The sequence below is a fragment of the Pinus tabuliformis genome, chromosome Q (assembly GCF_031772625.1).
Source record: "Pinus tabuliformis cultivar Carrire ecotype Pingquan chromosome Q, CPIR1, whole genome shotgun sequence".
Lineage (NCBI taxonomy): Eukaryota > Viridiplantae > Streptophyta > Pinopsida > Pinales > Pinaceae > Pinus > Pinus tabuliformis.
The window spans coordinates 94,102,311-94,113,176 of record NC_142296.1 but is presented as its reverse complement, the minus strand read 5'-3'; positions in this window follow the sequence as shown (position 1 = coordinate 94,113,176).

The following is a 10,866-nucleotide window of genomic DNA, read 5'->3' as shown; positions in this document are numbered from 1 at the left end:
AAATCTTTAAATGAACAGCCTATAACAAATCATCAATCTATCAGCGTAAATGTTGAGGATGAGACAGATGACAAAATTCTTGAGCAGCCTGTAGCATCAGATTTGCAGCTACCAAATGAAATTGAAATGCAGATTACAGACGAAGCTGTGGCAGCCGAAATACATGATTTGATGATACAGGAAGATTCTATACCCTTTTGTTTTGAAGCATTTCAGTTTATAAGGCAGAATTCTCATAAAAACTCTCAAGAACAAGATGAACAGCTAGAAGGATGTCATACAGTTTCAATGGATACATTGCAGCAGTCTTTTCAAGTTTTTCATGATCCAATAGCTGATGTTTTGGATGAGGTTTGCAGTCAAAGTCTTTCTCCATTGACTACATGTGAGCTTGAAACATGTGCTGATATGAATTTGATCCGGCAGCCAGTTTCTTTCTTATTTTCAGCAGAGGTCTCATCACAAGGCTCAGATCAAAGTGTGCATTCATGGTATGAGGAGAAGAGAAGTAATCCATTGGATGAGCTAGGTCCCAATGTGCATGAACTTCAAGATCCTTATGCAGTGTTTTTGGAGGTGGATAGAGAATTCATATCATTCAACGGATCTGTTTCTAAGTTGTCATGGGAGTTGCCTTTCAGTAGTTCTCTTTTGTTGTTCATAAGTGAGCACTTGTGGAGAATTCAACCAGCAGACGTGATACTTACTTGGTTGCATTGGTTGTTTCATTTCACTTGATCAGGTGATGAATGAAACTGTTAGAGTAGGTTGTGATGAATAAGCTCCCTTTGAGCATCATTTTCAGTTTGTCGGTTGTGTTTAAGTGTTGAGTCAGTTTTTAGTTGAGAGAGAGTCAATTTGTGTTGTCAAGTCATCAGTTTTCAGTCATGCAATTCAGCTTGAGTTTTTGATTCCATTGCCCAATGGATGAAGGCACTGGTCTGCTCTCCCAGAGGTCTAAGGTTCTTGGCACCTCCAAGGAGCTACCATCCCCATTGGAGCCAATGTTAGTGTCAGTCTTTCCAGCCTTCCTCCAGTGATCAAATGTGCTCTTACAAAGTGATTTTGAAGTGTCAAGGTCAAATTTTGTCATTTCAGTGAGTCTTCAAGCAAAATTTGGTAACTAGGCATTAGGTATAGGGTTTGCTTTTACTCCTTCTAAAGTTGTCCAAATGGCAGTCCATGTCATCATTCAACTAAGCCTATCATCATTCATAGGGTTTTCATTATCATGTCAGTGTCTAATGAGTCATTTTACATCGTGTTCATGCTTCAGTTGTGCCTTGGCAAGCTCATTTCCCTCTCCTAGGGTTTTGAAGGCAATTTCTCTTGGACGGTCAAATCATCGGCAAAACTTGTTTCCTGATGTTCATAAACCTTCCCCTATCCTTAAAATACCCTATCAAATGCTTCCCATCCCTTAGATCCCCCAAATTCCTCATTTTTGCACAAACCCCAGTTTCTAGCTACAACCTGGCAATTTTCTAGGTTGGGCCTGTGTTTTGCCCTTTTGGACCCCTTCCCCTCAATCAATCTCTTATATTCCACTTTCCCCTATTTCCTAACATCCCTCCCCACTCCCAAAAATTTCCTCAAGAATTTAGAAGCCCCCTATCCCCTTCATTTTGCTTCATTTCGAAGAAATTCCTTGTTTCACACATCGGGACAAGTTTCACTCAAATGATGTTTCAGAGCAATCAAAGATGAATTTTGGAAAAATGAGAGAGGTTTGTTTCTATAACATTCCAAAAAAGAAAAACCTCCTTCACTTTTTTCATAGGTGTCATGGTTTGAGAGAAATGTCAAGAATACCGTTGCCTCAGGAGAATCAAAGACACCTCTGAAGTGACCTTGGGAAAATCAAGTTTTCTCCTAGATTGGTTAGCCAAATGATTTTCTTGATGGGTAAAATGATAACTAGACACAAAGATCATTTCAATGAGATATCATGAGCTAAATTTGGGGTTGAGGAAGGCATTCAAAAGTTGACTGCAACAGCACTCTTCCTTGAGGCAGCCTCATTTGGCACTTTTTGACCAGTCTTGGGAGATTTGATTTTTGACAGGTCAAATCAACTCTAAATTGAAATATTCCAATTGGGTTAGAAATTAGACTCAAATACCTTTCCAACGAGTTATTGCGCACCCAATTCTGACACCGAGAAGGCCTCCAAAAGCCTCCTGCAAAAGCGCGACCTGTTGGGTGGTGCGTGACCCGTTGAGAGCTCTTCTGCAGTTCAAAAAAGCAACGTGCGCGACCCGTTGGGAGGGGCACGACCCGTTGGCGATTTCTCCACAGAAATTTGCCAGTAAGCTGCCAAATGACCCCAAATCTATTCAAGGTTTTAGGTAGGCCTCTGATCATCAAATTATTTTGCTTGATAGAGAAAAATGAGCATGGGAAATGTGTTTTAACGCCATCAAGTTGAAATGAGAAGTTCATGTATATTTGCTTTAAAAATGTCAAAATGCAAGTAGAGATAGGGTTTTGTTTTGCTGCTCTCAAGGTTATCCCTTTCACCCCCTGAGGTTGTTCATGAGGAGGGAAGGCCATCACAGTAGCATGATATTCTTAAGACCAGACATGTCAGCTCTCCTCCATTGGTCACTTATCAGAGAGGCCCAAGGGCCTTATTTGCTGCAGCTAGGCGAGTACTATCTCCACAGCAGGTGGAAGGGGTCTCGCCTTCATCTTTAGCTCAGTGAGTGTTATCTCCACATCAGGTGGAAGGGGCCTCGCTTTCTTCACCAGCATAGGTACTACAGAGGGGCAAAGAGCCCATGATTGATGAGGATCCGGTGATTGATCTTGAGGTTAGTTCTCCTAGCCAAGAGGCGAAGGAGATCATTCAGCATCTCAGGGCTGAAAATGATGTTTTACAGAGGATACTTGAGGGTGCCCAATGGACTATTACTTACCTGGAGCAGCAGAACAAACAATTGGAGGATGAGAAAGCGCTTGATGAGCTATGGAGGATTCGTAGCGACCGAGTCTTGAACCGTAGAAGACCCGGTGATCCATTGCCAGCTGACCGAGAGTCAATGCTCATTCAGGAGAATGCTCACTTGGAGAGGCTGTTGGCTAAGGCCAACCAAGAGAAAAGACTGCTGAGAAACATGAAGAATCACTACTGGGCGAGAATGCATGTATGCAAGGCCAAAATGAAAATGTTCCAAAGGAGGTTGTCCGAGGCTCTTAAGCGGAGGAAGAAGACCAATCCACTCCGTATCTTGGCTGAGGCATCCCTCAAAGATCATGGCACTCACTAGCATCAGCTACAGCACAAATCCCAAAAATTTTTAAGAATTTTGGGTAATTTTGGTATTTTTGGGAAATTTACAGGTTTTGGCTTCTCAACGGGTCTCACCCCTGGTGAGACCCTTCGTCATCGTAGCTCCGTTTTGCAAAAACTCAACATTTCTAGATTTTTCATGCAAAGTTACACATGCCTATGGATGGACTTGAGTTTTCATGGGGATTTGGGCCTCCAGAAGGTCAAAATACAGGCAAAATTTGACTTTCTGCCCCTTTTTTGAGTTGCAGAAGCAGTCTTGGGAGAATTGACTTTTGACTGGGCAAATGACCTCCAAATCCAAAAATTCTAGTTGGGTTGGAAAGTAGACTCAGAGACCTTTCCAACGAGCTATCCTGCACCTAATTATGACACCGGGAAGGCCTCCAAACAGAGCTCCAAAGTGCGCGACCCGTTGAGGAAATGTGCGCGACCCGTTGAGGAAACTTTGCCAGATTTGACCAGTTCAGCCCAGAAAACGCAGTTTGGCTCCAGTTTGACTTTTTGAGGTGGATGGTGGTCCTCTTGGATGTAATTGTGACACTTTTTGGATATTTTTACTCTTGTTTAACTCTTCTAGAAGATTCTTGCATGTAAAGGGTAAAAATTGAATGTATGAATTGGTTTCCAAGTTTATAGAGGCAAGTTGTTTTGACTGCCTATTTTCTAGTGCTTAGTTTAGAAGTGGTTCAAACAGCTCCTAGGATAATGGGCTCGACCCCTATAGGCAAGGGAAGAGGTTGGCTTGCCTATATTATGTATTTTCTTAATCATTTTCAGGGGTTGGAAGGTTGGACTCTTGAGGGAGAAGCTATCATTGTATATTTTCACTGTATCTCTGCAATTTTTGGCTAAGGAAGACCAGGGTTTTGCAGTCATCTTTGGGATTCTTGTGGACTCATGTGTTGATGGTGTGTTTCTCCATGTTATTGTAAGCTTTGTTATGTGATTCATTTCCTTTCTATACTTCTGCATATTAAACAAATGAAGTGTTAAAGTAAGAATTCATGTTTGCCATGCTCTGCTTTTAAGTTTGTTTAATTTTGATGCTTTCTACTGTCTAAAGAGAATTCAAATTCATTGTTTTCTCTCTTTAGCCTTCTTATCTTTCATTCCTAACCATCCACTTCAGTCAAAGACATCAGCACTGTCTCCTACCTCGCTCCAAGGAACCCCCTGCAGAAACTGTGTCCAATCCCCGCACCCTAAATTGCAGCTCCTCAATTTGCCACCAAAAACCCCCAAATCAACCTTCAAATCAGTTTACTAGCCTAATATCAGTGTTACCGTGTTGGTCATCTCATCCCATTGAAGATCTACCGAGATTGACCGGAGAGAGCCTTCTCCTGCCCCGTAGGGCTAGCTACGAGGCTGAATGGTTTGATGTAGCCTTGAGGTTTACCTTTCTCAGCCTGAGGTGAAATTTCAAGCGCTAATAGAACCCACGGCCATCAAAGGCCTCAAGAATTGTCGGGGATTGATTTAGTGAAGGAGAACCAAGTGATCTCCAACACTGTATCGACATAATACACGTGGAATCTCCCTCATCAATTACAGTCCAATGAATAGGCATGTTTTTGACTATCACTGGGATATGGAAAGCCATTTGATGAGGCAAACGCGGTGTACTATTTTCTAGATCAAAGATTATTAGGTTCGAGTCCTGAACATCAACAGCTCCTATAGCCGACAAAAGTAATTTGCGTTGTGCTGTGCATGATTGCAACACTTCCAAAGCCGACATTGCTGAGGGTGAAACAGCTAAATCTTCAACAATGTTGTAATTCTGGGCCGCTCTCGCATGTGGATTGAAAACAGACCTTCGAAGTACATCCTTGGCGGGCGGTTTGATTACTAAGTCTGGGTTAGGTTTCTTGATCTGTAGTGGATCGGAACCGGGAGCTGAGGTTGATGGATTAGAATGAGAAGATTCTGCTTCTTTGCCATCAACATGACTTTTACTACCATAATCTTGCGATCGAGTCGCAATCCTTACATGAGACATCATCAATATGGGTTCTTCACTGGCACTCGAGGAAGAACCTATCATCTTACTCTCCTGCTTTGGAAATGTATCTTTCAAAACAGCAGGAGTTGGGGAACCTTTGACGATTTTCACAACCTCGGCCCGATGAGGGCAATCTCTTGTAAAATGATCCTCTTCACAAATAAGACAAGGATATCGAGGTTTGCATTTTTCGTCACTGGTTTCTGACTTTTCTGTTTTCTCCTTTGGAGCTTTGTCTGCTTTATTCTTCTTCTTACCTTTCTTTTTCCCACCGGATTTTTATTTAGCCGTAGATGACTCTACAGCGTGAATATCAGCGGAAACTTCAGCAGAAGATTCTCCTGTCGGGGAGTCTGGTAAGGTTATAATAGGAGAAGAATTCTTTGAGGATTTCTTCTTGCTTTTAGTATTCACCGTACCAATCATGCCATCAGCGGCATGAGACCCCGAAGGAGCAGCATCGATTTGATTCGACTTAGGAAGATCTGGGATCTTTTCGTGTAACGTACCTGACTGAGTATAAACTAAGTCAAGGTACTGTGCTTGAGCAATCACTTGCTCCTCAGTAACTACTACGGCCTTAGCGACGTCTTCAGTAATCTTCGGTAACAATGATTTAACAAACCATTCAGCTAAGATTTGGTCCGGGATAAAAACTTTCACTAACCACGTTCGACGTCTCCATTCATGAATATGATTGGAAATATAAGTGGACGTCGATTGTTTTAATGAAGTTAGTAACTTCGTGCCATTATCATATCTGACCGGCAACTGAAAATGAGTTAAGAACGAGGTAGCTAACTGGCTAAAATTATAAAAAGAGGCCCGTGGTAACTCAATGTACCACTTGGCCGCGAGACCAATGAGAGTACGCTGGAAAAGACGTAAGCGGATCGAATCATCCGAGATGGAATTAGAGGCATACCAGAGGTGGTAAGTCATCACATGATTCGACGGGTCCTCTCCAGACTTACCTTCGAACTTGGGTATGTCACTGGGCAACTTATTTGGCATTGGCGGCCAAAACGGAAGATAATTTATTGGATCGTTCGTGAGGCGTGACAAGTATGGTAAATCCAAAGTTGTGATAAACGGTAATTGCCGATTAGGATCCCTAAAACTCTGGGTCACGAGACCAGTCCCAGGAGGAGGATATCCAGGATAACTTGGAATAGGAATTGCGTTCGGGATATTGTATCCTCTCGGAAAACCAGGATTAAACGGACCGTACTGGGGTTGTTGAGGTTGTTGATAAGTTTACCCAGGATACGGTTGATACTGGTAAACTAGCTACTGGACAGCAGGCCTGTATTGGTACTGTCCCTGGTACGATCGATAAGCGAATTGTGGTTGACTAGTGACAACCGTACTTAAACCAGGTTGTCCTACAGGCATCTGAACTGTAGTTTGAATCGTGGATCCAGACAATGGCAAAGATGTCTGAGCAGTAGTTACAGAGATAGTAGAAACCGGATTTGTCGATACTCCAGAAGTAAGTGTGGTAGACTGAACAGATGTTGCGGTAGTTGCAGCAGTCGTTTGAGATGGAGTACTAGGAGCAATAGGCCTAGACTGAGAAACTACCGAAGGTACAAAAGTTTGAACATTAGACTGGACTAGTTGCTGGGGTGAACCAGAAACTAAAGGTTGTCTAGTTTGAGATGACAACTGTACACCTGGCTGCAACACCTGTTGAACTTGCGATGGATCCCACACTATGTTCATTCCGGGGTATTGGCCCATAACAGGTTGAGGATATTGAGATCCATAACCGGATTGAGGGTAGGATTGATAATTGAAAGGTACATTTCCCGTACCTTGAACATAAGATTGACCTTGGGGTGGTTGATAACCTTGACTCGAGTACTGACCTTGGGGTAGATACCCTTGAGGTAAGTACTGATACTGGGGTTGACCTTGAGGTATAAATTGACTCTGAGGTTGACCTTGGGGTACATATTGAGGCTGAGGTTGACCTTGAGGAATGTATTGCACCACGGGTATATACTGTCCTTGAGGTTGCCCCCCAGACGCAATTTGTGTACCTTGAGGTTGCACCCCAGGCGTTAATTGAGGCTGCCCCCCAGGCGGTAACTGGCCACCTTGAGGTTGAGAACTGGGAATTGAACCTAACATCATGTAAATGTCTCCTACGCCCAACAGTTTATTACCATTGTTTCCAGTTAATGACCCATGTTCAATGGGTTGAGGAGATGCTCCCGCAAAATTACCAGAAAGTGACTGATACCCAGAGGGAACAGAAGGACCGCCATACAAAAAAGATTCAGGAGATTGAGTAAACATGGACGACTGACCTGACATATTTACAGGAGTATAAATACCTCCAAGTGGATAAGGAGTACGAGGTGGAGAAAAACTTGACCCTGAGTTGTCCAAATAATTAGTTAACGAAAGATACCAAGTAGTACTTCTAGGAGGACTGTAAAAAATGGATTCACGCTCCCTTAGATCAATAGTAGGTTGATCTTCAGGGATAGGGACGCCTATTTCTTCTTCTGGAGCAAGTTCTTCAATAGCTATCAAACCAGAAGGAAGATTTTCGGTGATGACTCTTTCTACCCTAGGTGAATCAGGAGCACTAGAAGTTGAAGTAACAGGTTTAGATATCTCAGGTTCTTCGCCTATATCACTAGTAGATGAAAAACTACCAGCAAGGTCAAAAACTACAATAGCTTCAGGATTATAACCTATTTCTAGACCTTGGTAATCAGGATGAACTACCAACGAAGACTCTCCTTCTTCAGGTGAACCTACTTTACTGCCACTAGGAGTTACGAGGACTTTCAAACCTTCGTAATGACCCGGGACGTCTTCAGGAGGTTGGCCCCGAAGTCTACGGGACTTCCTCAACAAATCGGCCACGGTTACAATCTCAGGTGACTGGCCCCGAAGTCTACGGGACTGTCTCGGTAATTCAGCCACAGTTAAAAACTTTTAACTACTGCACACGCAAACAAAGTAAAATCTCAAAGCAAACCGCCTAAAGTCTCTAAAGAACCAAATAAATTCGAATCACACGCCTAAAGAATCTAGGGTGTCAAACCATACACAAACAGTAGCCTTCCGGACCGAAAACACTAGTTGGTGATGAAGCCCAACATCGCCGAATTCAGTACAGAATTGGTGGGTGGAACAGTTACCCCGACAACCTACTTAATGAATAGACCGGCACAAGTTCCTCCACTTTAACCGTCTCGAGTGAAGTGAACCCCCTGGAAAATCCAAGTGAGTCTAGCCGACGTCTGCTCCAGGTACAGTGGGATCTTCCCTCCACCGTCACCTTGGGTAGAATCCTAAAGATAATTGTCACTAAGGTCACCAACAGCAACAAATATACCTGGGGGAACAGTCTACGACCCGATAGCACACAAGGGCAGAGTAACAAGCTCAATCCCCTTGCCGGCTCCTTGACAATAATCCAAGGTTTACCGACAAGTGACCCCAAGCTCCTCGACAATAATCCGAGGTTTACCGTTTGTAATATGTGCGTATCTGGCGTCTTTCCCAATGAAGGAGGATTGATCCCCTCACTGGTTCGGACACGGTCTCGTGCTTCTCCTTTAAGAGGAGCTTTCCCAGAGCATAAATGTAACAGCTGGATTTATCCTACCACAAGATGAGCTACTTGTTCGGTTTTGCTGTCTTGGAGAGTTAATTACTCTCCTACTCCAAGACACTAGCGTGATCTATATTGGTGTTTCAGAGCCCTAGTAAATAAAAGTTACTAAGTTAATTTTACTTTAAGCGTTAATTTTATGGCTTTTCTTTAGGACAAAAGGTAGCGGAGATGAAACTGATGGTGTGTAGACTCGACTCAAATCCACTAAAAAGATGCACCTAGGATGATTTATACTAATTTTATTTTTCAATGAATTCCCTAGCTAAGAGAGTTGGAGAATGCAAAATTGATATAAAGACAACTTTCTTGGCAATGAAAATCAAAGAAACAATCTCTTTATATTTTCCAAAGCACACAACACATGACCACTAATTATTTCATGAAAATTCCTTTTTCTTTTCGAAGACTTCAAACACTACTAAAGCAAACTTTTCTTCAAAAGAGATTTTTTTATTTTTTCCTATATTAACAAAGCATATAAAACTACTTAACAAAAATCAAATTTAAAAAATCTATGACAATCAAAGCAATTTCACCTAAAAGCAAATCTAATGAGAAATTTACCTAAAAGCAAACCTAACGAGGCAAAAGCCTACAAAGTATAATTCCAGGATGTTTTACTCAGTTACAATTCAACCAAGGACTACTTCATGCAGAATCATAAACCAGTCAAAAACAAAAATCAAAATCTTTTGCTCTTTTTCTTAAGAATGAAATTCACAGCTTTAACAAACAAGCTTTGTTGAAATTCCGCAAAGAGACAACACAAAGGTAGGTTTCTCACACAGGTGGATTTTATGAAAGGTTCGACTCCTAAGAAGACTGAAAAGACCAGGGATATCCAAGGTTTTACAACTTCTAAAGCCAAAGTCACTACAGGACCAATGCAAAAATCAAACCCTAGGGCTAGAACTTCTATGAATTTCACTAAAACCCTTGATACTAATGAAACAAGCTTAGATGAGGACTTCTGACAAGTAACCAGTGGATCTGGGCAGCAAAAACAAATTATAAACAAAATCTAAGAGGCAAAAAGGAAAAAATTGAAATTTTCTCAACTTTTGACAGGGTACGCAGGCAACCTGTTTGCACAGGTGCGTGTACGCTCTGTGTACAAAGCTGCAGTGCGTACAAGTATGCACTGTGCTTAACTCAAAGGGTGCGTACTGCTAGCAAAACCAAGAAAAATAAAAACTAACTTAACCCTAAGCTATTCCACCCAAATTCACAGTCAATCAGCCTAAAACCAGAAAGAAATCGACTTTTCACAAATCAAAGTATCAAACAAAAGAGAAATCAATCAAATCCATGGATTCCCCAGCGGAGTCGCCATTTTGTCATGCAGAAAGAGTCATTTTGCAGACAAAACCAACCTCCCTAGAAGCTAAGGCTTTCTAGTGACAAACAAGACAATTAAACACTATCTTTCCCTAAATATGCATTTAGAATACAAGCAATCAGGTGTTTATAACATACCTTTAGTCCAACGCTTTGTAGTAGTCCAGTCTCTCCGATCCGGATGAGCTCCTCCTTCTCTTTGAAACCTGCATTCACTAACAAGCAAACGATTACATAGCACCTGAATAACTCATAAAATAAAACATATTCATCATAAAGACCAAGGAGTATATGAAACAAATTATGTATAACAACTTGTTGAGAAAAATGAGCTTAATTGTATTAAGTGGAAACAAAAGAAACCATTACAACCAGTGCCTTGGTGTTGTGCAGGTCCCTCCTAGTGTCCAGCAAGAGTTCTCCTTTACTTTGACAGCTCACCCACTTCCAAATGAAGCTAAGAAAGGATGGGAATCTCTCCTCTCAAGCTCTATAAGGGAGTCCTAATTCCAGCAGCATCTACCCTTAGGAATGTTCAGCTTTCAACCTCCCTTCCTTCTGGCCCAATGCCTGTATTTATAGTGCTTT